This window comes from Aquarana catesbeiana, linkage group LG12, assembly GCF_042186555.1.
Source record: "Aquarana catesbeiana isolate 2022-GZ linkage group LG12, ASM4218655v1, whole genome shotgun sequence".
NCBI lineage: Eukaryota > Metazoa > Chordata > Amphibia > Anura > Ranidae > Aquarana > Aquarana catesbeiana.
In genome coordinates, this window is record NC_133335.1 from 91,655,085 (window position 1) to 91,680,203 (window position 25,119).

Sequence of the window (25,119 nt, forward strand, 5' to 3'; positions counted from 1 at the left end):
TCTGGTGGCAGACAGCGTGGCAAGTGACATCTCCATCTGGTGGCAGGCAGCGTGGCAAGTGACATCCCCATCTGGTGGCAGGCATGGTGGCAAGTGACACCCCCATCTGGTGGCAGGCATGGTGGCAAGTGACACCCCCATCTGGTGGCAGGCATGGTGGCAAGCGACATCCCCATCTGGTGGCAGGCATAGTGGCAAGTGGCATCCCCATCTGGTGGCAGGCATAGTGGCAAGCGACACCCCCATCTGGTGGCAGGCAGCATGGCAAGTGACACCCCCATCTGGTGGCAGGCAGCGTGGCAAGGGACATCCCCATCTGGTGGCAGGCAGCGTGGCAAGGGACATCCCCATCTGGTGGCAGGCAGCGTGGCAAGGGACATCCCCATCTGGTGGCAGGCAGTGTGGCAAGTGACATCCCCATCTGGTGGCAGGCATGGTGGCAAGTGACATCTCCATCTGGTGGCAGGCAGCGTGGCAAGTGACATCTCCATCTGGTGGCAGGCAGCGTGGCAAGTGACATCCCCATCTGGTGGCAGGCATGGTGGCAAGTGACATCCCCATCGGGTGGCAGGCAGCGTGGCAAGTGACATCCCCATCTGGTGGCAGGCAGCGTGGCAAGTGTCATCCCCATCTGGTGGCAGGCATAGTAGCAAGTGATATCCCCATCTGGTGGCAGGCATAGTGACAAGTGACATCTCCATCTGGTGGCAGGCATAGTGGCAAGTGACATCCCCATCTGGTGGCAGGCATAGTGGCAAGTGACATCCCCATCTGGCAGTGACAAGAGATGGTGGCAAGTGACACGCTCAGGGCTCCCAATGATTCTGCATTATGGTGAGTTGAACTATTTCAGTTTATATTACAATGTAATGATAGAAATAATGTGTTTCAATTATCCTGACACCATAACAACCATGGTGCCGGGGATGATTGAAGCACTAACACCAGCCATTGCCTTGAAAATTTGCCTGCGAAAAATCCTTACCCCTTGCGCGCTTACCCTGAAGTATTTTTAGTCTACAATTAAAGCCAGTTATTTTCAGTGTTCTCGTGTATGGAGATATGTTTTTAATTGATCTATTGTAGAAGTCATCGATAAAGGATGTGGTGTGTGTGTGTGTGTGTGGGGGGGCAGCATTGAAGGACCCGGCCTTGGGGCGGCAAAGGGAGTAAATCCTGGCCTGCCCACAGTCTGGGAAGTATGTTGTCACCCAGCTTGTTTTGCTCTCAGAAGTCAAACAAATCACAGACCTGGCTTTCCACTGTAGGTTCCTACATGTGTGGCTACAACACCTGTAGGCAGTGTCATAGACATAAAAAAAGCACCACAGTTTTTTCTTTTTCTACCAAGAAAACATATACCATCAAACAGTACATAAACTGCAACTCTAAATTGGTGGTATATGTTATTCAGTGTAGTGCCTGCAGTCTACAATACGTTGGTTGCACTATACGCCAGTTAGAATCTCGGAACATGTGAATGACGCTACAAATAGTAATGCTAAAAATATCTCAAATGTGTCAAAACATTTCCGGGAATTCCATCGTGGTAATCTTGACACTTTTTCCTTTTTTGGTGCTGAACAGGTTAAAAAACCCCCAAGAGGGGGTGACACTCATCGTATTTTGCTTAAACGTGAAGTGTGGTGGATACAATACCCTCAATACTAGAAAACCATATGGTTTGAATGATAGGATGGACATAAATCTTTTTTTAACATAATCGCATTTTTTAACATAGCCGCATTGTTTGATACATTTATCGCACTATTTTGAATATGCTTTATTTGTTCATGATATGTCCCTCATATGCCTGCTGTGCTTCTCTCTTCCTTTACTCCATGCGTTTTTAATTGTTTTGATTGCTCTGATTAGGATGCACCCACCCCATTTGGAGTGCTTACTCTGTTATAAATATCAGTTTTTAAATCAAACATGTATGCTTTGATGAAGGCTTCTTAGCCGAAACGCGTTAGTGTAGCCTGTACCCGTGTACCCATGTAACCAAATAAAGGACTTTTATTCAAGAGCATCCGAGTCACCAGCCATTTTCTGATTCAAGTACTGCATTTTGGGGCCTGAACATCCTGGCTAGAGCACCGGTTCACAGTTCATAGATCATCATATTGGCAGTGGAGCTGGGGTATCAATTTGCTTCTTCTATGGTTTACTACTCCCCATCTTCAACTCTCATAAGGGTGTAGGACACATCACACATACTAATACAAAACAAAAACGAGAAAAAGAAAAGAAGAGGAAAAAAAAAGGGACACAATGCAAGCCAGAATTAGGCTCATGGACAGACATCGATAATAGACAGTGCAGCGCTGGACATAAATTTAAATAAATTGTTAAACCAACCAATGATAATAACATTAAATCAAAAAAATATTATTACAACAATGTGGGTGACAATGTGCTAATAAAATGATGTGAGCAATCAAAATAATTAGCCATCAGTATAAAAAAAAAAAAAAAAACAATTAGTGAAAAATAAGTGTTCATAACACCTAAATATATTCCAAAGAATGTTCAGATAAAATAATAAAGTCCAAAAAAGATTCCAAAAAGGGTGTAGGATGAAGAATGTAAAATCCAAATCCAATAATCCACTTGAGAGTGACGCCCACCACCAGAAGAGAAAAATGGAGGCTTACCAGAGAGCCTGCGACCGCCCTTATTCAGGGGAGTCAAAACAGGCTTAGTAGATCACCGCTGATGTCCTGCCAGGATTGGATCTGTAGTTCCTCAGACCTCCCTTCACGATGGCTTATGGGTGACAGCCAGAAGCACTCAGGAGAATTTAGTCACAGGATGGTTCAAGCAGCGAACACTCCAGCAAGGGTGAGTCATATAAAAGAAAAAGGAACTCCCATAGTGTAGAGAATCAAGTTCCATTTATTCTGGACAGACATCGCCTCGTTCATCCCAACTCTAGACTGGGTTTGAGTCTTCCGGTCGACCCGTATATATATTTTGCATTTCAAAGGATTCCCTGAGCGATTTCCAGGGGCGCCAGATGTGACAACATTGTTCATGTGTGTCCAATTAACGTGACAGGAGTGTTTCCATCGTCTCAATATGGTCCATCTCTATAACCCACTCAGAGGTGGAGCCTGTGCCGTTCTCAAATGGTGCGTTATAACTGCTCTTGCTGCTGTCAGCCAATGCTTAAGATGGTCTTTTTTAATGCTTTTATACGAGCCAGGTAAAATAGCAGAGTAATTTGTGGTGTATTGGGGACAGTCACCCCAGTTGCCCGGGTATGGAGCTGTAAAATCACCCCCAAAAAATTATAGATAGGTGGACATTCCCACCAGATATGCAATAGCGACCCCTTAGCGGACTGATAAGGCCAACATAAATCTGAGATGTTTGGATATATCCGCTGGTGCAATGTCGGACATCTATACCACTGAGAAAGAAGCTTAAAATTCATCTCCTGTGCCTTAGTTGCTAATAACATACAGTGAGTGAGGGTAAACGCTTTCTCCCATTCTTCTTGTTTAATTTGAATCTTCAAATCTAAATTCCACTTATCTGTAAATTCTGGGAGGTGTGGATGGAGTTTCAAAATAAGAATCCTATATACTGCAGAGAGAATATGATCTGGTATAGTGTCCTGTAAAAGAAGAGATTCAAAGGTACTCAATTTTCTATTAAATACATCCCTTGAAGAAAGATGATAATTGCTGATATTCCAGCCAATGTGTAATTGATTGTTGCTGCATAGGAATCAGACTTGATAGCAGTGGGAGGGTTCCCTGGTAAAGAATTTGAGATATTCACCGGTTTGTCTCCTTGCTCCATGACAGGAAACGACTCCGTACAACTGCCGGAGGAAACCTGGGGTTGCCGAATAAGGGAGTCATTTGTCCTATTTTGGGAGAAAGTCCCAATTGGGTTTGCATTTTATCCCAAACACGCACTAAACGTGCTGTAAGGAAGTATAGGGAGGAGAGTGGCCACTGGCAGAAACGTCTAGTTAGGGAAGCTCCTGGAGATCGAAAGGGGCAATCGACTGTTCTACATGAACCCATTGCTTGAGGTGGGAATGATGGAACCAATTAACTAGCCTAGTTAAAGCGGTGGTTTGCTGAAAAAAAATATTAAAAGCCAGCAGCTACAAATACTGCAGCTGCTGACTTTTAATATATGGACACTTACCTGTCCAGGGAGCCCGCGATGTCGGCAGCTGAAGCCGATCCGTCCTTCGGCTCTCGGCTGCTGCCACTGCCATCCTCGGTAAGGGAATAAGGAAGTGAAGCCGTGCGGCTTCACTTCCCGGTTCCCTACTGCGCATGCGCGAGTCATGCTGCGCGTCCCTTTCAGGTCCCCGCTGTGTTCTGTGTCTCACAGAATACAGCGGGGGAGGATGGGGTAGGCGCCGGAAGTGGCATAGGTCACCGCAAGCACCACGGTGATCTATGCCAGGAAGTGGGAGCAAATACCTGTATTAGACAGGTATCTGCTCCCTCCTCCCCCCTGAAAGGTGCAAAATGTGACACCGGAGGGAGGAATCCAAAAAGTGGAAGTTCCATTTTTGGGTGGAACTCCACTTTAAGACCGCTGCAGTGTGGTAATGATATAGGTCTGGTGCCTCTACACCACCCTTTGTTTTGGGGAGAAATAGACTTCTCCTTTGCACTCTAGGTTTATTGCCTCCCCAAATTAACTTTCTAAAAGCAGATTGTAAAATAACAAAAAAGAATGCGGGATCACAATAGGTATAGTTTGAAAGAGATAAAGGAAGTGCAGTACTATGTCCATTTTTAAGATGTTGATCCTCCCAAACCATGAGTGTTGAGTTTGATCGTACCTCTTGAAATTTTGTATTGTACGCTTCATAAGAGGGTCATAATTTTCTCTATTCAGCTTAGTAAAATCTGCGGGAATTCTAATACTCAGATATTTGAGCGTTTTGGAGCAAATTTTTAATGGGAAATTATTCCCAAGAACCTGGACTTGATGTGGTAGAAGAGACACATCAAGAATTTCTGATTTGGATATATTTACTTTAAAATTACTCAAAGCCCCAAAATGTCGAAATTCATACAGAATGGAAGGCATTGACACATGTGGGTTGGTGACATAAAGAAGTAAATCATCAGCAAATGCTGCCAACTTCACCTCCTGTCCATCTATTGGTATACCTGATGGAAGGATTTAATCTTAAGGCTTTTTTCAGATCTTCCATTACCAAGACGAACAGGAGGGGAGACAGTGGGCATCCCTGACAAGTACAATTTTGAATAGAAAAACTTGGAGACACTTGCGCCAATGTTTGTTCCAAAAAGGGCCAACCCACTCGATCAAAAGCCTTCTCTGCATCAACAGAAAGAAGGCAAGCTGGTATTTTTGCTGCTTGGACACAGTTAATGAGCAGTAAGGATTTAAGCGTATTATCACAAGCTTCTCTCCCCTGAACAAACTCAACTTATTCTGAATGCGCCAGACTTGGAATAATGGGTTGAAGACATGAGGCAATCATTTTGGCATACATTTTTACATCTACCCCAATCAAGCATATAAGCCGATAACCAGAACAGAGCCCTAAATCCTTGTCTGGTGGGAAGTAATGTGATATGTGCCTCAAGTGTCTGAGGTGTGAACCAGTTGGTAGCAGATATACTATTGAACACCCTGAGCATGAATGGTATTATATGTTCCTTAAAAGTCTTATAGAATTTTGATGAAAATCCATCGGGACCGGGACTTTTACCCAACGGTGAATTAGTAATTGCTTCCAATAATTCCTCCAGTGAAAATGGAGAATCCAAAAAAATTCCCACTATCCTCGTCTAATTTGGGAATGGCAGTTTCATGTACATACTCCTGTATTCGACGACTAAAAGAGTCTATATTGGAAGAAGGTTGAGGTGCAAGGTTGTATAAAGCTGTAAAATAATTGCAAAAAGCCTGTTGGAGGGAATGTGGGTCTGCAGTGATTTCCCCTGATGGCAACGTAATGCTTGGTATAAAGGTCTGGGAGGAATGGGGATGTAATGACCGAGCAAGTGATCTCCTAGGCTTATTTTCATACCGATACCTTCCTAGAGCATATCTACGTTGACCATTAATATGTGAAACCTCTAAAGTCTGCAATAATGATGACCTTGTCAAGCATATGTCAGCCAATAGCTCTGGAGTCGGAAAGTTTTTATGTGAGGTCTCCAACAAGCAAAGCTTGGACAGAATATCTTGTATAGTTGCAGATCTTTCTTTTTTAATGCAAGCTCCATGTTGAATGAACAATCCTCGTAACACTGCCTTCAAGGCTTCCCATTGTATGGGAAGGGAAGTCTCATCATGCTCATGGTCAATAATAAAGTTTTGAATTGCTACCACAATTGCCTGATGACACAGGGAGTCTAACATAAGAGTTTCATTCAAACGCCAGGACCAGTCGGAACGCGGGGTCTGTGGAGGATAGATTGTCAGAAAAAGAGGTTAATAGTCAGACCACATAAAAGACCCAATATCCATGATAGGATTCCATTCCAGAATTTGTGATCCCACAAAAAAAAATAGTCTAACCTGTTATAAGATTGATGAACCAATGAGTAATAAGTATAATTAAAATTTTTAGGATTTAAAGTACGCCAAAGATCACGCAATCGATGTTCAAACAACTGTTTTCTAAGAACCCTCAAACAGGTGTAGGAAATATTTGATTGCTGAGAAGTGGTATCTGTGACAGACCTAGCTGGGACAGAGGCTGTTGGAGAGGACTCGGTGCGAGCCTCTTGCCTTTTGATTATGGGCCCTGGATTTTCAATGGAACGGTGCTCTTTGTGGGGTGATCTGGAGGTCCGGTCTGAACTGTGCTGATCGGACTCAGTCGTGTATATATGTTTGTATTGTATGTTGTTTGATTCTGTTGGGGACTCCTTGCTGTGGTCATCTGGGATTTGTGTCTCTGAAGAGGGAGGGGGGATTCCTCCAGCAGCCCCCTGCTGATAAGACTGATTCATACTTTTGGGACACATCCTGTGAGGAGATGCTGGTGTCATCAACTCCAACTACCTGTGTTTATGTTAATTGAATGAGCTGATCACATTGTCCTCTATACAATGTAGGAGACGGGATGACTCCTATTGGAGCTGCTGCTATTGTGAGAAAATGTCCTGTGATAATTAGCTCAGTCTGGGCAAAAGGTCATGTCTCAGTCACCTAGGCTGTATAAAGGATAAGTTAATTAGCTCATGTTAATTAGGTTACAGTTGTATTGTTAGAGGAGGTTCCAACGGCATATAAAGTCTTGTAATTTTGATTCTAAATAAAGTGAGTTCATGTTAGCTACAAGCAAGTGTCGCCTTGTTTTGTGCTCAGAGAGGTTGGAATATCTGATATCTGTATACAGACTGGGAGGAAGTGGTATATGACGGAAGCACTCAAGCGGCGTGTGGGACGTTCCGTGACAGTATCCAACTGGGTTTCTAACACCAGATTGAAATCCCCTCCTACAAGGATATTTCCTTCAGCAAATTCTGTCAAAAGGTGAAGATACCGTGTTATTGCCATTATTTGCTCATGATTTGGAATATAGAAATTGGCAATTGTAAAAGCTCTATTCTAAAGCTGAAATTAAAAAAAAAGGATACCGGCCATCTGGATCGGATGCATGCTCCAAGGGCAAGCTTGGCAGACACTTATGAATAGCGATGGGGACTCCCCTAGTCTTGGAAGAGGACAAGGTTCTATGGAACCTTCTGGAATAATATCTACGGAAGAACTTTGGGAAAAAAAGTATAATATCTACCCTAGCTTTATGGAGGGCATATAAAATCTGGCCTCTTTTTAATTGATTGTTAATGCCATTAACATTATAGGAACACAGTTTCAATGAAGAAGGTGAAGACAAGTTATTTGCCATTTACTGGCTGCAAGAAAGGGAGAAGAAAAAAAAAAGAAACGAGAAAAGGAGAGAGATAACACTCTCTGGGTCCGGGACTACTCAGGAATCAAAGTCTAGATAAAAAGGAGAAGAGAAAACAAGGAATCATCCAAAAACAAAAGGAAAATTTCCACCCAGCCCTACCAGAGGGCTGGTGTACCTACAGGGGGAAGTAGATAAACACACAGGAGGCCCCATTATGAGACCCTAGGGAGATGTCAGCCTTTGCCACAATCACCCATATATTTAATAATAAGTCAAACAACTCAATACCCCATAGAGCATATATTCGCATACATAAGTCCTGGGGATCTATATAATCAATGGTACCCACAGCTAGGTTTTTAAGGGCTTTTTCAATTGAATAACACAGGGGGTTATTTATGAAAGGCAAATCTACTTTGCACTGCAAGTGCACTGCAAGTGTACTTGGAAGTGCAGTCGCTATATATCTGTGGGGAAGATCTGAAATGAGGGGAAGCTCTGCTGATTTTATCATCCAATCATATACAAGATAAAATGCTGTTATTTATTTTCCTTGCATGTCCCCTTCAGATCTACAGCGACTGCACTTCCAAGTGCACTTTCAAGTGCACTTGCAGTGCACTTGTAGTGCAAAGTGGATTTGCCTTTAGTAAATAACCCCCACAGTATCTAGACAACAGGTAAAAGTGATCATTGAGCTAGTTATGTTATCAAGAAACACTGCAACTCAAGAAACACCCATGGTAAGGTGATGTTCTTGCTTTGCTCAACCTTGTTTCGCTCTTTAAAGTTTTGCAGGAAATCAATAATACTGTTATTTCAAAGTTCCATCAGGTCAAAGCAGTGACGATAGGTCATCAGTGCTCCCTCTCTAGGAACAGGGCAATGCATTGTGTTGCTGACCCCTTGTAACTCCACTATGGCATCACGGGCATGTTTATGTCCCACAAAGCCCTCTCCTGAGCACCAGAGATCGCTGGAGTTAACTAAGAAATCCCATAATGTAAGCAGAAAAAGGAATTGAGCCATCAAATTGAGTAATTGAGATTTTTTGGGATGCAGCTGTTTTTATTTTTTATGGAAAGTGAGGTTGGTTTGTATGTAGTTTTAAAAATCAGTTCAGTTCAGCTTTAGAACTCCGGGCACAGAAAAACACCTGCATTACAGCAGTTATACTTTCTATTGGTAGAAAGAAACCTCCCATTATGCTGGATTTTTCTACAGCTCTCAAATCTGTTCTTTTACATGCAGGGAAAGTACAGTGGGAACTTGCTCATCTGTAAGCACTGCAGGTCTCATATACCCAGGAGCTACAGTTGCACCCCCCCCCAGGCCATTCACAAAACAGAGCCTGGAGCCATGTGTGTTGTGAATGGACAGGAAGAGAGGGAGGCAGGTGTGACCATAGTGCTGTGGTCCATGAGACCTCCAGAGCTTACATCCAAGCAGGCACATATAAAAGAACAGGTGCATATAGAATATACCAGCATGACCGGTTTCTTTTCTGACAAATGAATGTATAACTGCTGTATTACAGGTGAGTTTTTATGTGCCCAGAATTGGACTTTAATATCAGTTTGCAAAAATCTAATACAGATATTGTTTGTCCTGGAGCGAGTGTGTGCTAACTTCCTAAAATTCCATTAATAAAAGGGGTGGATCAGGAACAGTAAGATGGAGAGGAAAGAGCTAGATGATTTTTAAATGTCCTGCAGCCAGGAAATGAGGCATGTCCTATATGACTGGCTGCAGCTTGTAATGCACATCATTGTAAGCTCTCAGTATGCAATGAAATCAGAATAGCAATTTCAGTATGGGAGAGGAGGCTGTACAGTTGTGCAATACTGAATGTGTTGTGGAATTAAGCTTTAAATAGGACTATTGACTCACCCCATGTGACAGTTCTGGTGCTTGGTGATTGTCTCAATGCTGTAACATCCTTCTGCCTACTCAAATGTGCCAAATATTTTTTTCTCTCTAGGCAGCTGATCAGATTGAGTGGGGGTCGAAGGAAAAGTATGTACTGCTGTTAAATCGTTGGTTTGAAATCCCTTGCACTTTCCCCATTTGATGGCTCATGCAGGGCAGCAGTAGAATGTATAAGCAACTGACTCCGCGCCAATGAGAGTGAATGGTGACAATACTTAAGAATCAAAAAACAGACATAATATTTAAAAAAGATTAAAAAAACAAACAAGCTGCTCCCCAACTTGAACATAAAATGATCAGATGGTAAGTAGATATATAGGGGGCGCTAATGATTACCTATATTTAATAAACCTAATTTAATGCAAAAGATTAAATTGTGCTTAATGTGTACCTTACTCTTGTAAGAAGGGAAAGGTAAATGTGTATATAAAATTGGTGGTAAAATTACACCATGACCAGTGACACACAATATAATATACACACAAAACCAACAACAATGGTATCAGTGACAATAATGAACTGTCTCAGTAGCAGTAAAAAAATATAATAAATTGAGGTGATATCTTCCAAAGTCAGCCAATCTCATGCTGTTGATAGATAAAGAGTTCCTTCACCAAAAGAAGAAGAGGAAATTACACCTTGTAGAAATGGATATCTCCTTACCAGATACCAATGACCTCTTTACTCAAAAAGAGAGTCATTAGCGCTTTTGCAGGATTATGCCTGCTCACATGGACGGCTGGAAAGCTGGATGGTAATTAGGCAGAGAACCCCTCCGGTCTCAATCGTTCAAACATGGGATATATGGGAAACAAACAAAGTCTCAATAGTGTAAAACTGTTTATTAAAATACTAAGTATACATATAAAAGCCAAATGGCTGCTTACATTTGTGGGTGCCTACCTGGCACTGGGGCTGCTCGTTTGTCAGAGTAAGGTTGGAGTCAAAGACCCGTTGCACCACATCGAAGGACGGCGTGCGTTCCACCCGGCGTGAGAAGCAACCAGAGAACCGGACGTAGGTAAGAATCACGTGACCACGTACCGCTCCAACGTACGTTTCGTTGTGAACGTCCTTAGGGAAGCGTTCACAACGAAACGTACGTCAGAGCGGTACGTAGTCACGTGATTCTTACCTACGTCCGGTAGGCCTCCAATCGAGGCGGAGCTTTTTTTTCCTTTCTATTTTTTGGGTCTGTCGGGCGGCGTGATTGAAAATGGATGGACATCACGGGACACTTTTTTTCTTCTTTAATAAAGGAATTGTCAAAAACGGTCTATTGTGGTTTTTACTTTTTGACACTTTTTTTGGTGAATGGGTAGGGGGGCAATGTACCCCATACCCATTGACATAGGGGGGGGCTGGGATCTGGGGGGCCCCCTTGTTAAAGGGAGATTCCAGATTCTGATAAGCCCCCCACCCAGAGATCACAAACACCCTCCCCATGTTGGCAAGCAGCCTGGTATGGTTCAGGAGGGGGAGGCACTCGCTCGTCACCCCCCCTTTCCTGGCCTGCCAGGTTGCTTGCTTGGATAAGGGTCTGGTATGGATTTTGGGGGGGACAATACGCTGCTTTTTTTTTTTAATTGGCGTGGAGTTCTCCTTAAAATCTATACCAGACTCAAAGGGCCTGGTATGGCTTTTGAAGGGGACCCCATGCCGTTTTTTTTCTTAATTCTGTCATAGGGTTCCCCTTAACCACTTAGATGCACTATTATATACTCTGCACTGTATATATGTGTATATATATACCGTATTTATCGGCGTATAACACGCACCGGCGTATAACACGCACCCCAATTTAGGAGGGAATTTTAAGGAAAAAAAAACTTTTAGGAGGGAAGTTGAAGGGAAAAAAACTTACATTTAAATGCCCATCATTGCAGCCTTCTCAGTGCAGCCTTGCCCCAGTGCAGCCTTGCCAGTGCAGCCATGTCAGTGCAGTCTTGTCAGTGCAGCCTTGTCAGTGCAGCCTTCCCCAGTGTCCATTGCAGCCTTGCCCCAGTGCAGCCTTGCCCCAGTCCAGCCTTGCCCCAGTCCAGCCTTGCCCCAGTGCAGCCTTGCAGCTCGCTGAGCTTCAAAATCGCCGACCGCGATTTGAAAATGGTGCCGCCGGCGCCGAAATACACAGAGCTGGTCCTCGGCTCTTCTCGGCGGCTCTCGTTCACTTTCGGCTCCACTCGGGATGGGCGTGACTGTGAGCGGAGCTATCCGAACCTACCCGAGTACACTCGGGTAGGTTCGGGTGGCGCTCGAGTGAAGCCAAAAGTGGCCGAGAAGAGCCGAGGACCGTCACTGTGTATTTCAGCGCCGGCGGCGCCATTTTCAAATAGCAGTCGGCGATTTTTTAAATCTGACAACTCAGGATCGCAGGGGATCGGCGTATAACACGCACCCGCGATTTTCCCCTGATTTTAAGGGGAAAAAAGTGCGTGTTATACGTCGATAAATACGGTGTATATATATATATATATATATATATATATATATATATATACACTACACTGCCTGCACTGTATATATAGTCTACACTGAATGCACTGTATGTGTGTGTATGTATATATATATATATATATATATAAGGCCAGTATGGTGGCCTGAATTTATGGGAGAAGCCCGGGGGGGTATTTAACCAGCCCGCTCGCCTGTGGTCTTTGTCAGTTTCCTGTGCGCGATACCATCACAATTCCAGACAGGCACGGATTGGCGCCTCATGGACACTGAATTGTTTTGCCGTCACTTTGCCAGCCTGCGCTCACCACTATGGGCTGTCAGTCCTCCACCCACCCCGCCACCTATTGCGCCAACACGGCAGTCAGTTGCCCCTTCGAGTTCCCCTCTACCTCCAGTGCAGTTCAAGGCCCATCGGCTCCCGTACAGACACCCCAGGTGGACAAGTTTTGACGCTCTGTTCAGACAGTAGGAGGAGCAGCCATCTGCAATAATTTTAACTATGGGTCGTGCAACTTCAGCCAATGCGCATCCAAAATATTTATGCCAGGTCAAGCAGCAGAAAAAGTCAGGAACCTCCGCTCAGTGGCCACCGATGAGTAGGCCATAGACCAGCTGTTACAGGCCGAACTGGAGCGAGGCTTCATCATAGGCCCCTTCACTCAGCCCCCTTTCAACACCTGGAGAGTTAGCCCTATTGGGCTTGTCAAGGGCAAGTTTTCGAAGTCAGTTTGGTGTACGACCTGTCTGTGCCTCATTCTTCCCACATTCCCAGCCTGAATTCCCTAATTCCCTCGGAGGAGTTCTCCCTGAAGTAAGCTTCCATAGACATGGCAATTCAGGCCATTATCAAAGCAGGCACAGGCGCCTGGCTCTCCAAGGCTGGCGTTTCAGATGCTTTTAAGCTTCTGCATATCCACCTGTCCCTCTGGTGCTGGCACGGTATTAAGTGGAAAGAGGCATACTACTTTGATACCAAACTGACCTTTGTCTCTAAGAGTAGCCCCAGGCTCTTCAACACTTTTGCACAGTGCCTCACCTAGATACTGTTGCATCAAGTTCAGTGTCAAGAAGTCATCCATTCCCTGGACGACTTTTTGTTAATTGAACAGCCCGATGTGCCCCCAGGAGACCTTGAAAAATTGAGAATGGTTTTTGGGAATCTCAATGTCCCCATTGCGGAACACAAGGTAGATGGACCAGCACACTCCATCACTTTCCTCTGAGTCAACCTAGACGCTTGCTCCATGCAGGCCAGCCTCCCTCTCGACAAACTGACCCGCATCAGGTCAGTCCTCCAAGACTTCACCCATACAAGGGGGTGTACTAAGAAGCAGCTTCAATCACTCTGGGGAATGCTCAATTTCGCTATGCTGATCATTCCTTGTGTTCGATCTTTTGTGTCACGCCTCCTGGTCTTCCTCTCCCAGGCACAGGACCCCGATCAGATCCTTAACTTGGACACCGCGGCAGTAGCGGACCTATCAATGTGGGGGGAGTTCCTTACTACGTGGAATGGTTTATCGATGTTTATACCATCAATAGCGCCCCTATCATCGCAGGTAGTGACAGATGCCGCAGCCTCCACAGGCTTCGCTGCAATTTTTGGCCACCATTTGTTTGCAGGACCCTGTCCTTCAGAGATACTCCTAATCCCTGGGTTTACCCAGACTTCCTTCCTGTTCGAGCTTTACCTGATTGTGGCAACCGCCCAGCTCTGGGGTCATATCTTTACCACCAACAACCAGGCCACGGCCAATATTATTAGTAAAGGCAGGTCCAAGTCGCTCTCGATTATGTCCTTCCTACGCAGGCTGGTACAACTATCTCTACAGCACCAGTTTAATGTCCACTGTACATTCATTCCGGGCAAGTGCAACCTCGCAGCAGATGCACTGTCCTGCTTTAACCACTTGACAACTGGGCACTTAAACCCCCTTCCTAACCAGACCAATTTTCAGCTTTTGGTGCTCTCACATTTTGAATGACAATTACTCAGTCATGCAACACTGTATCTATATGAATTTTTTGTCCTTTTTTTCACACAAATAGAGCTTTCTATTGGTGGTATTTAATCACCGCTGGGTTCTTTATTTTTTGCGCCGTAAAAGAAAAAAGACCGAAAAATCTGTAAAAAAATACATTTTTCTTCATTTCTGTTATAATATTTTGCAAATTAGTAATTTTTCTTCATATATTTTGGCCAAAATTTATACCGCTACATATCTTTGGTAAAAATAACCCAAATCGGTGGATATTATTTGGTCTTTTTGAAAGTTATAGAGTCCAAAAGCTATGGTGCGAATATCTGAAAATTGATCACACCTGAAGTACTGACGGCCTATCTCATTTCTTGAGACCCTAACATGCCAGAAAAGTACAAATACCCCCCAAATGACCCCTTTTTGGAAAGAAAACATTCCAAGGTATTTAGAAAGATGCATGGTGAGTTTTTTGAAGTTGTCATTTTTTCCCACAATTCTTTGCAAAATCAAGGTTTTTTTTTTACTTTTTTTTTTTTCACAAAATTGTCATATTAGCAAGGTATTTCTCACAGACCGCATATGCATACCACAAATTACACCCCAAAACACATTCTGCTATTACTCCCGAGTACGGCGATACCACATGTGTGAGACTTTTACACAGCGTGGCCACATACAGAGGCCCAACATGCAGGGGAGCACCTTCAGGCGTTCTGGAGCACCCAGGCCAATTCTGACATTTCTCTCCTACATGTAAAAATCATCATTTATTAGCTAGAAAATTACATAGAACCCCAAAACATTATATATGTTTTTTTAATGCGTTTTTTTTGGAAAAAAAACTGTTTTGTGCTTTACAAAAACCAAAACAGTAAAGTTAGCCCAATGTTTTTGCATAATGTGAAAGATGAAGTTACGCCGAGTAAATAGATACCCAACATGTCACCCTTCAAAATTGCATGCGCTTGTGGAATGGCGCCAAACTTTGCTAATCAAAAATCCCCATAGGCGACGCTTTAAAATTTTTTACTGGTTACATGTTTTGAGTTACAGAGGAGGTCTAGGGCCAAAATTATTGCTCTCGCTCTACCGATCGCAGCGATACCTCACATGTGTGGTTTGAACACCGTTTTCATATGTGGCCGGGACTTACGTATGCATTCGCTTCTGCATGCGAGCACACAGGGACAGGGGCGCTTTAAAATTTGTATTTTTTTTTTTTATTGTTCATTTTACTTTATTTATTTTAGTTTGATGCTTTTTTCCAAAAAAAAAAATTTTGACCACTTTTATTCCTATTACAAGGAATGTAAACATCCTTGTAATAGGAATATGGCATGACAGGTCCTCTTTACAGTGAGATATGGGGTCAATAAGACCCCACATCTCACCTCTAGGCTGGGAAGCCTGAGATTAAAAAAAAAACAAAAAAACAAAACGATCCTGGCTTCGATCGTAGCTGTGAGTCGGTAGAAGCGCGGGAGGGGGGGACATCCCCTCTCGCCTCCCGTAAGAACGATCAAGCAGTGGAACAGCCACTATGATCATTCTTATGGTGTAGGGAATCGCCGGCTGAAAAAGCTGATATCTGAATGATGCCTGTAGCTGCAGGCATCATTCAGATATCCCCGCACAAAGTCAAGGACGTTGTATGACGGCCGGCGGGCGGGAAGTGGTTAAAACGCATTTTTTTTTTAACACAAAGTTGTCCATTTATACAATATTTCTAACACATAGCATGTACATAGCAAAAATGATACCCCAAAATAGATTCTCCTGCTCCTCCTGAGTACGGCGATACCACATGTGTGAGACTTCCACAGCCTGGCCACATACAGAGGCCGAGTACAGCCGAGCATGGCTCAGCATGGCAGGGTATGGCTGGGTATGGTGGGGTATTGCGGAGTATGGCGGGGTATTGCGGAGTATGGGGGGGTATGGCGGGGTATTGCGGGGTATGGCGGGGTATTGCGGGGTATTGCGGAGTATGGCGGGGTATTGCGGAGTATGGCGGGGTATTGCGGGGTATGGCGGGGTATGGCGGAGTATGGCGGGGTATGGCGGAGTATGGCGGGGTATGGCGGGGTATGGCGGAGTATGGTGGGGTATGGCGGAGTATGGCGGGGTATGGCAGGGCTTTGCAGAGTATTGTGGGGGTATTGCAGAGTATTGTAGGGGTATTGCAGAGTAATGTGGGGTATTGCAGAGTATTGTGGGGGTATTGCAGAGTAATGTGGGCTTTGCAGAGTATTATGGGGGTATTGCAGAGTAATGTGGGGGTATTGCAGAGTATTATGGGGGTATTGCAGAGTAATATGGGCTTTGCAGAGTATTATGGGGGTATTGCAGAGTAATGTGGGCTTTGCAGAGTATTATGGGGGTATTGCAGAGTAATGTGGGCTTTGCAGAGTATTGCACAGCAGAAGGGATGGCTGAGCATGGATGGATGGATGGCTGGATGTCTCTGTGCAGCGCTGTGGGCACTACACATCCAGCCCACAGCGCTACAGCCATCCATCCATCTCCCTCTCCTCCACAGTGTACCGATCGGTACACAGGAGGGGAGGAGAGGAACCGGCGTCATCAGATGACGCCGGTCTGTTTACATGTGATCGCGCCGTCATTTGACGGCGCGATCACATGGTAAACGGCCGCGATCAGTGGCCATTTACCGGGATCCGTGATGCGCCGGGTCCTCTGGACCCGGCGGTCACGGATGTGCTCGGGTGCGCGCCCCAGGGGGCGCGCGAGAGGGGAATTCCGGGAGGACGTCATAGTACGTCCTCCCAGAGTTAAGCAACCGCCCTGCAGCCGTCATTTGGCTATGGGACGGTTGTTAAGTGGTTAATTACACTTCCTTTTTCCAGCAGATTCCCGGAGCCAATCCAGTATAAGCCCCTATCCCTGCTTGGTCTCAGCTGACTCTGGACTAGAACAGTATCTGCACGGAGCGACCCAGCTCATCAACCAGTCTCTCTCCCACAACACGCTCAAAGCTTACCATTCAGCTTGGAACATATTCAACAAATTCCTAGCATCCTGCTCAGCGGAAACAACAGACGTCAAGCACATACTGGCTTTTATCTCATATTGCCATAATCAGTTGGCCCTATCCCATAACACTATCCAACTATACTTAGCCGGCATCCAACACTTTCTAGCTTTACGAGATCCCACAAAACCATCTTTATTCGCATCCCATGCCATCCGAGCTATCCTATGCAGCATCCAGAAATGACAACCTATAATCAATGATAGAAAATATGCGCTGTGCTAGAGTAAACCCAATAACTACTAAATGATGAATAGAAATAAAAAATAAAAATATAAAAATATATGTATATAAGTATCTGGAAATAACAACGACCAATAAATTGCTATCCTCTTACATATAAAAGTGCAAAGTGCAAATAATAATTGATCTGTATAATGAAAACCATCAATAATCCATAATGCAAACAGTGAAGTGCATAAATAAATGCAGAAAGTGCTTAGTGCTCTGTAATAGACATCATAGATGCCCTAATACATAGTTGCAAAGTAATAAGTGAAAAAGTCTCATATAACAATCCAAATCTGTGCGTGTAGGTGGTGTCCAAATGTGATATCATCCGTCATGCTCATACATCCTAGGTGCTGCAAAACATGCTCCGGTGCACTTCAGTGGTCCCCCTAGGCTAATATGCTCACCTCAGAGCGTGTGACCCAGCTGTTAACCTGAGTCAAAACACGCTTTGGAGCCACCCCCGGGCTCAGTGCTGATATCAGATGTATCTCTCCAGCTGGATTCAATGTAGCTCCATGTGTATAAATAAGAGAAAAAACTATATAGTGTAATATTGTCGGGTAAATTTATTAATAAAAACACTCCCCACAATGGGGTACTCACATAGTCCTGGTGCGTCAGTGCACCATTCTATAATCAGCCTCCAATATAAAAAGCAAAAATCACTGGACGTATGGTGTGGTATGGTATGCTAAGCTTCTGCTGTGTTGAGTCCGTGCTGCTCTCTCCGTCCTGGCCCCTCCCCTACGCGTGTTCGACACAGGGATCACGTGTCTTCATCAGGGAGATATCAGTGCACGCAGCTGGAGGTTAGCACACGTTTGGCACAGGACTGTTGTGGCTCACAAGAATTTTTGATTTTGTTTAAACCTATAATCAATGCCAAACGTTTGTTTATAACAAGTGCCATCTTCAAGGATATGTCTACTATCCTTGCTAATTCTCTATTTGGTCTTCTCCCCAGCCTGGTCATACAAGTGGCCATCTACTGTCATGGTTATGCAATAGAGTTTTGTCTGTCAGCTTACCTGTCTCCATGTGTTCATCTCTAAAGACCAGCTGACTCTCACCTGACTGGTTTTATAAACCCTCCTCTAAGCATGGCCCTTCCCCAGACCCTATCAAGGAACCCTATATTAACCTGTGCACTGCAAGCCAGCAGTGCTGATCAACCATTGTGTGTTAGCTTTCATGTGTACTTGCTGTGTTTCCTGTGTCTGATTCCAGTTACCGACTTTGGCGTGTCCCCGAGTTTGCCTGTGACCCTGAACCTTGGCGTGAACTCTGTTGTCCTTGTCTGCTTGTGGCCCTGACCTTGGCTTATTCCCTTGCTATCCCTATCCTCCTGTTTCCTACTGTGGGTGTGAGCTGGGGGACCCTGGGGGTCGCAACCTGGAGCCAGTTGCAGCCCAGTCCATCCTCACCACTAGAGGCTCTGGTGAACACCTGCTGGCTCTTAGACTCTGCGCCCCAGGGAATCTTATGCTCTAACCCTGGTGGGATCCGTGCTGGTGTTCCAGCGGCCCTGCCTTCTTTACCACCCTAAATCCCATCCGCAGCAGTCAGCCGTAGGGTCCACTACCTTGTGGTGCACTCCTGATCCCTATGGTGTGCATCTGTCACCTAGCCTCAAGGTGACCTGACATTTACCTAGCCTACTACGGGTTCTTGCGGCCTAGCGAGTTTACCTGCAGTAACCCCGCCGGCCAAGTTCCTCGTAGACATCACCTGGCTCGCTACCAAGACCATCCTCCACCTCGCAGTATCTAAAACCCAGCAATCAGGCTGCGGGGTAGACATCCACCTCTATAAAACAATGTCTGGTGTTCATTTACTGTGCTTGATCGCCTACTGTCACTCCTACCCGAACAGTCAAACTCTAGTCCCCTACTACCTTTTCCAATCAAACCCTTGAGTGCCTGCCAGTTCATCAAACACATGAGGATTCTTCTTCGCAACCTACACCTCAACCCCAGCCAGTAATCCGGTCACTCTTTCTGTATTGGAGCAGCCTCGGCTGCATCCTGGCATGGGGTTCCAGATCATGTCATTAAGAGACTAGGCAGGTGGAATCCCGCCTGCTTCGCCCAGTACATCCTCAATCCTCAGGTGGAGTACCTGAATGTTTTTGCCCCCTTATTTTGGTATGCCATCCATCAGACCAGGGCACACTTCAGGTCCATTTCATGTTGTAAGTCTTATGGTAAGTCTATGTTGTCCATATCCGTATCGGCCAAAGGGCTTCAACCATAAGTAAGAAGGCCAGTACAGTGGCCTGAATTTATGGGAAGAGCCCAGGGGGTATTTAACCAGCCTGCTCGCCTGTGGTCTTTGTCGCTTTCCTGTGCGCGATAGCCACCCTCCCATCCCCTTTTCAGGGCATTTCTCAAATTCATTTCTCTTCACAAAATATTCATTTCTAATCTTGGGTATGCCCCCTTATTTGGTATACCGTCCATCAGACCAGGGCACACTTCAGGTCCATTTCATGTTGTAAGTCTTATGGTAAGTCTATGTTGTCCATATCCGTATCGGCCATAGGGCTTCAGTCATAAATATATATATATAAAATTAAACAATATTTACACAATATATCTCACTTCAGATTTTTAAATTTCTACTAATAGCTGGGGACATGGTACTGGACAGCCGTCACCTTCCACCAGATGCAGCGTGTCCAATTTGTGCACTGCAATGTCGCAGTCACGTTATAAGTTGCTGATCGCCGCCATTACTAGTAGAAAGAATAAATAGATAAAAATGCCATAAATATATCACATGGTTTGTAGACGCTATAACTTTTGCACAAACCAATCAATATACGCTTATTGGTATTCTTTTTAACCAAAAATATGTAGCAGAATACAAATTGGCCTAAATTGATGAAGAAATTAGATTTTTTTTTACATTTTTTTATTGGATATGTATTATAGCAGAAAGTAAAAAATTGTCGCTCTTTTTTTGTTTATAGTGCAAAAAATAAAAACCACAGAGGTGATCAAATACCACCAAAAGAAAGCTCTATTTGTGGGGAAAAAAGGACATCAATTTTATTTGAGTACAGTGTTGCGCGACTGCGCAATTGTCAGTTAAAGCAATGCAGTGCCGTATCGCAAAAAATTGCGAAACCTTCTTGGTTAACAAGGGCTGTTTTTTTTAGAAAACCTTCTTGGTTAACAAGGGCTGTTTTTTTTAATGGTCTGTCTATAACATGGACTTCCTCTATACATCAGGGACTGTCCTTACCAAACAGGGATTAGAACTATGATATTTGCACTTGGTAGAGGGACAGAAGACAATAAAAGAAGGACAGAGGGGTTTGTTTATGAGACAAGGACTGTCCCTATCAGGGGCATAACTAGAAATCACAGGGCCCCATAGCAAAATGTTGTATGGGCCCCCCCCTGCAAACAGCCCCCCCCACAAAAAAAAATGAACTAATGCCATTGAACAACAGATTACCACACCCATGTGGCACAGTACCCAGGCAACAGCTTATATTAATTTAGAACAATAAAGTATGCAGTATACTGTATGCAGCCCCTGAAGGACACACATTGCTGACCTCCATGCCTTCTAACCAGTTTCTGTTCTGATTAAACTTATGTGTAAATACAAGACAAATAGGGGAGAAATAAGACCGCAATGATGAACAGTGACCCAGTGCCGAAAACTGTGTCCCTTCACAGGCGCGCTCGAGCGTTCTGCCCCGCCCACTCTGCTCCTGCCTCCTGCTGTATGCGGCTGCGTGTGTCGGGACAGGGCCGGACTCACGAGGCCCAGGAGGCTTAACAGTAAACTTACATTCCTCATCCTCACCGGAGGGGTGGATCCAGAGTCTAGTCTTAGGAGGGGCACTGCTAGAAAATACATTTTTTTGGTGGCAATTTATTTGGGAAATGGCTGGTGTTAACGCTTCAATCATCCTGGCACCATGGTTGATATGTGTCAGGATGATTGTAGCGCATTATTTCCATTATTAAATTGTTATAGAAAATGAAATAGTTCAACTCACCATAATGCAGAATCAGTGGGAGCCCTGAGCGTGTCACTTGCACATCGCCTGTCACCAGATGCAGATTGTCACATCACCTGGCACACGTTGCAGTTTGTCACTTGCCATGTCACCTGCCACAAGTTGGGGATTGTCCACTTGCCACGTCACCTGCCACACATTGCGGATTGTCCACTTGCCACGTCACCTGCCACAAGTTGCAGATTGTCACTTGCCACAAGTTGGGGATTGTCACTTGCCACATCATCTGCCACAAGTTGCAAATTGTCCACTGGCCATGTCACCTGCCACAAGTTGCCGATTGTTCACTTTCCACGTCACCTGCCACACACTGCGGATTGTCCACATGCCACGTCACCTGCCACACATTGTGGATTGTCCACTTGCCACATCACCTGCCACAAGTTGCGGATTGTCCACTTGCCACAAGTTGCAAATTGTCCACTGGCCACGTCACCTGCCACAAGTTGCCGATTGTTCACTTGCCACGTCACCTGCCACACACTGCGGATTGTCCACATGCCACGTCACCTGCCACACATTGTGGATTGTCCACTTGCCACATCACCTGCCACAAGTTGCGGATTGTCCACTTGCCACAAGTTGCGGATTGTCCACTTGCCACAAGTTGCGGATTGTCACTTTCCACAAGTTGCGGATTGTCACTTGCCACGTTACCTGCCACACATTGCGGATTGTCCACTTGCCACATCACCTGCCACAAGTTGCGGATTGTCATTTTCCTGCTAAGGTGGGGAATGGTGATTGTCACTTCCTGTGTCCCAGTCTGAGTCAGGCAGCAGAGAGATGATGTAATCTCTCTGCTGCCTGCACAGTTAGTGAGGGTGGAACTGCCGGGATGCAGGACGGGTGCCAGGCGGTGAGAGATGATGTTATCTCTCTGCTCCGCCACTCGCTGATTGGCCAGTCCACCCACCGAGCCTCCCAGCTGGCAGCTTCCCGTCCGCTCTCTCACCTGCCCGCCGAGCCACCCAGCTGCGTCCGCTCGCACAGTCAGTGTGACTGTACGAGCGCCGAGCGGACGGGCAGCTCGGCGGCTTACCCACCGCGCCACAGTCACTTGCACGCTGACTTACCGGGCCCCATAGCTCCCACGTGGGTCGCTATGGCGGTAGTTCCGCCACTGGTCCCTATTAATCAGGGAGATGCCATACACTGTAGTGGGTGAAGGAGAGGGACTGGTCTTCAGGTCAGGGACTGTCTCTCTATCAGGGACCCTGTATACAGTGACATGCTGTGTATACAGTGGGTGAGCAGTCCTTCAGCATACAGCCAGTGTTGTCTCATGTCTGAGTGTAACACACACATAAGCAGTAGACATGTACACATACACTGACAGCTGTAAATTCCCCCCCACTCCCTCCCTCCCTCCCAAGCACTCGTTCATGGTTCCTTCCCCTCACAGTGTTTTATGACTCTTCCAGCACAGCCATGGAGCATTCTAAGCAGGCAGGTTAGGGAGGAGAAATAAAGTGACCAACAAGGAGGCACAGGCTCAAGGCTCATCCATCAGACAGCTCTATAGAACTCCCCCTGAGTCTCTGACATTACAATGTTTTCCGGGAAATTCTTATTATGGAGAGGGCAGAGGCTGGGGGCTCCCCCTCCTACTAGAATAGAACTTACTGTGTGATCGGGACATCACTGGTGACGGCTGCCCCATGCTGTGAAGGGTCAGGTACCCATTAGCAAAAGAGAGGATTGTCCCCCATAAGGGTTTTTTTTTAGCAGCCAACAATAATTGAAGAATATACTGAACAAATAACATAGTAAAGGATTTTTATTTTAGCAAAATATCAAAAATGTTGCTATAGACATAAATAGTCAAAACATGAGCTGTAGTACAAAAGTAATGAATTAAATGTACATTGTATGTAAGAAACCTGACGCGTGTTGACTCCAGCGGGTCTTCTTCAAAGGATATATATAAACTGTAAAGGTGTTGACATGTGTTAAGATTCCTAATTAAAAGGAAAAACTTTAAACAAATATATTTATATATATTTACCGGTCACATTGTATTAGGTCATGTTGGGTAGCCTCTGTATGGAAAAAATTCCCCTTTGCTTGATCCTAACGTCTCCCAGCGTTTGGCCCAGTCAGCAGGGGAGTTGGTCACTTATGCGTGCCTTGCGAGGAGTCTACACTGGGTAATCCCCAAACTTTAGGGGGGGCAACAGAAAGGGAGGGTGTGAACAGCACCTATAGTAAAGTGTCATATGTAATGAGTGGACAACTCAGAACAGTAATTAAAGGGTTTCCATATGTATTTATACGTTGTTATATTTATGCGTATGCACTATATAATTTAATATTAAATATTGCATGTGGATGATCCATGTGATAGAACCAAAAGGAAAAGAAAAGAAAAGGAAAAACCAAGTGAGGAAAATGATGATGAGGAGGGGGAAAAAAAAGGGGGGGGGGGGAAGGGGAAAGAAAAGGGAGGGGAAAGGAAAGGGGGGGGAAGGACTGATTGTGTGAGGGTGAAGGAGGAGAAGGAAAAACATGGACCAATTCCAGTTGCAAACACTTGAGTAGAAAAATGTGAAAATTATATGTATTAAATTAGATAAGAGTGCCGAGTGAAGATGGGAATGTGAAAGGGCCAATAGAAGGCCAGGTCGTGACTGAATATACCAAGAGAAAACAATCAAACCATGTGCAAATGAAAACGTGCAATATAAAGAAAGGTAAGAATAGGTGAATAATGTGAGTGAGCTCACATTATTAGCTTAGCTGATATATGGGCGATCATTCAGATTGAAAGAGAAATGTGCACAGTGTAGGAGAATCTACAACATCAAAAATCATATCAAAGTGAATTGTCCATAGTGTTAAAGTATAAGCAAACAACCATGGTGTAAACTGCACACCATGGAGTTTGGTGAAATTATATAAGCGATCTTACCGGTCCACAAAGGGCTCTACCAGCATGTGAGCGTCTGATGGAGCATTGGGGGTAACACTGAAGTCCCCATAATGCTCAGTCTACTTATATGGTAAATTAATTTACCTCAATATTATACAGGTGCTTCCACTCCTCCATTGATCCCCCCTGTTGGGGAGAGTGGCGCATGGCGTCACTCTGTGTGTGGTTCCCCCAGCGTTCCGGAAGAAGGAAATCCCGGATCCACCGTCATTTCCGCCGCAATTGCGAGAGCGCCGTGACGTCACGCGCAAAGAGTCATGCACGCGCGGGCAAGCGATCCGGAATGCCGCTGGTAGGGAAAAATTGCATTCTGGGTGGTGCTGCCACCCAGTGAGTGCTTGGGGAGGCACAGGGCCCTTGCGCCTCCTCACCCTGCCAGGAAGACACGCAGTGGCGAAATTATCCTCCCCGCTGAACCAGCGAACCTGGGATGGATGGTCAATCTAGTAAAGGAAGGAGAAAATGGAAAAAGAGAGGCCAACAACCAATATCACATGGCATACCGATTTAAATTGGTACATTGGTAGTGGACACATTGTGTCCACTACCAATGGTAAACATATATAATTACAATTATAATAAACATAATAACAGAATCTTTATAAACTGTGAGCTAGT